This window comes from Pteropus vampyrus, unplaced genomic scaffold (assembly GCF_000151845.1).
Source record: "Pteropus vampyrus isolate Shadow unplaced genomic scaffold, Pvam_2.0 Scaffold24, whole genome shotgun sequence".
Classification (NCBI taxonomy): domain Eukaryota; kingdom Metazoa; phylum Chordata; class Mammalia; order Chiroptera; family Pteropodidae; genus Pteropus; species Pteropus vampyrus.
Window position 1 is genome coordinate 4,299,517 of NW_011888805.1, and position 2,933 is coordinate 4,302,449.

The following is a 2,933-nucleotide window of genomic DNA, read 5'->3' on the forward strand; positions in this document are numbered from 1 at the left end:
TTGACCAAAGTGAGAGAGGAAGAGCTTGAAGTAGTGCTATGATCACGAGGCCTTTCAGAAGACCTCAGAACTTCAGCCACTGCTGCTGCTTTAGGTGTGTTTGCATCTTGGCCCTCCAACACTCTGCTAGCTTCTAGTCTGAGCCAGGGAAATAAAATGAACTGTCTGGACTTGCCTGGGGCTCTGACATCAGAAGGCAGATACCCTTTGTCGGAAAAAAAGGCAGCTGGCTAGAAAAACTAGGAAGCAGTTCAAATCTTTGGTGACCAAAGCACAGTGTCATATGAATTACAATATGAATGGCAAGAATTTCCAGCACTGGGAGCAACCTGGAGGTTGTAGGGACATTAAGCCAGCAACCAGGCCCAAAGAGCATCAATATGCCCACTGGGGATGCTGCACATAGTCCAGCAAATACCAAAATATCAATGTAATGATCAGATTATCTACTTAAAAATATATCAAAAAATGCCATTATGTTTATTATTGACATTTTATAACAACTTTTTAAATGGGAATATCCCAATTGTTTTGTTTATTTATTTTAGTACATTATATCCTCAGGACTTACTTATCTTATACGTAATTTTGTTTGTCTCACATTTTTGAGAGGTGGAGAATGTTCATAGAAATAATGAAGTTATATAAAATAGTAGGTTTTATCATAGTCCAGACTTTCCCTTTATATGAAATACCATCAAATCATGTAAAATTACTATGAAAAAATATAGAAAATCTGCAAAGGAATCTTTATCTCCTGAGGAGAGTATGCATGTTGAGATGAGTTTAACATCTTTATCATTTGCGTAAAAAGGCAATAAAAACACTTGTGCTTTGTAAATATATACAATCAAAACCCAGGGTAATGAGAGCGCTAAGAAAAAAAATGATATGTAAAACAAAGGTCACTTATGATTCACAAACGATGCAATTTTTAAATTTTCTAAAACACACTTTATCCACTGATAATTAGAAATGCAAGCACGACGTAATTTGAATATATCACTTATGTCAGTTGCTGAAGTTCATGGTCCACCATCACACGGGAAAAAGAATATTAATTAGACCTAGACAAAATACTCACACCGCATTTCGAGTTCCATTATCCCTGTTGTTGGGGGGTCATAAACAAAACAAGTTACCATTTTCCTGACAAACTATCTAAGCAATGAAGATCTGAGCTGTGCTTCTGTCGGGTCATTTCTATTCTAAGTGGGCAAAGGATTAACATCAACCGCTCCATTTTCATGTCAGCAATTTATGGTAAACAAAAAAGAAAATCAAGCTGGTGAATAAAATTTTAGAGATGAAAAATTATCACTGCTCATCTAGAAAACAGGGAAGAAGAATCCAATTTAGGTACTAGGCAAGCTGAAGCAACTTCTGCGTTTCCTTCTTTTTATTCAATGACAGTATTTCACTATCCATTTATTTTGCTCCTTCAAACCAATTCTCAAAATTTAAATCACCCTCCTCTAAGTTTGAGATAATGTAGGCTGGACCAATACCAAGCAATAATTAAAGACAACTTGCGTCATATGAAAGAAAAACTGTACATTGTCTTTTAAAATGATTGGTTTGATCCCAGAGACCCAGAGTTATTTTTTCTATTTCTATAGAACACCCAACTCTTAAGATCACTAACCAAACCCAAAATCAATAGTCCATTATTTTATTAATTACCTGAAAGGGATAAAATACAACATATCCCTGCTACTTACACTCATTTGACTTTATACTTTTCAATCATTCACTACTAAACTCAAGGGAAACGTTTACAAAACATGGGACCATCAGGCTTATATACTTTGCCAGTGATAATGGGCGTCAATTCATAAAACCACATAATCCAAATAAATGTCCAACTACTCTATTTTTTAACAATCTAGGAACAAGATAACTAGAACCAATAAAATCAGATATAGCAGCAGTCAAATGAAACAGATGATTTCAGTTTTAAAACATTTTTATGCTATATGAGATATCACAAAACTTAATTCAAATGATTTAGCTGAAAAAGTCCAATCGGACTTGACTGTGGTGGCATTTTTGATGGTCCTCATTTGAAGAAACCAGTGACATGATTATGTGAACATCTGTTTTACTGAAGAATCTGATATGCTTTTCTAGTTGAATGGAATTATTTATCTGTCTCCTTACCTGGGCAGACTATGGTAAGAAGGCAGTAAAAAAAAAAAAAGTTTAAAAAGTCCTCTATATTAATCGGTGGTCTAAGATTTATTTCAAATTTATAGGGGAGAAGAGAAGAGAACTGAGGGAATCACCCGACTGTGCTTTCATTTCTGTTCCCTATTTCTGGTTTTATAACAACAGTAGGATTATCAGCACTAACCACGTGTAGAGAAGTAATATGCAACACCATGAAATTAACATAGTGGATAACATGGGATGGCAGTGGGGGAGATTTTAAAAATCATTTTTATTCTCTCAGTCAGTAACAAAAAGCAAACACCCTCCAAAAAATAAGAAAACTAAACCTAGGACATACAGACCCTGTTTAAGATCAAGGCCTGTATTTCCCCGCTTCTTACCCCATCCTAAATATTTTTTATAACGGATGAGTTTTTTAAAATAAATAGAATGAGGATTCTGTAACGAATGCATTTCTAGCCCTACCGAAACTCAAAAAACAAATGGGAATGCAAAATATAAAAGGTTTCTTATTAAATTAAACAAGTATGCTTTAAGTCACAATTCATTCATTCCCGTATAAAGCCATATATATTCCCCAGGATTACACCTGATAATTTTCAAGTACCATCTTCACATAAACTCAATTTCCAGTGTCTATACTTTAGGGTAGCCTATTCACAGGAAGATTTTACCCAACAAAAGCTACAGTCAGAGGAAGCAAAGAAGCAAAAGGGTTACATGACTGGGACACAAAACTGGAAAAGAACAGGAGACCCCAA

General features: G+C 34.9%; 1 protein-coding gene across 1 annotated transcript in view; it reads right to left on the reverse strand.

Annotated features, from left to right (window-relative positions):
* Positions 1 to 2,933, reverse strand: part of UTRN (utrophin) — a 472,032-nt gene that overhangs the window by 330,314 nt on the left and 138,785 nt on the right. The window lies entirely within an intron of this gene.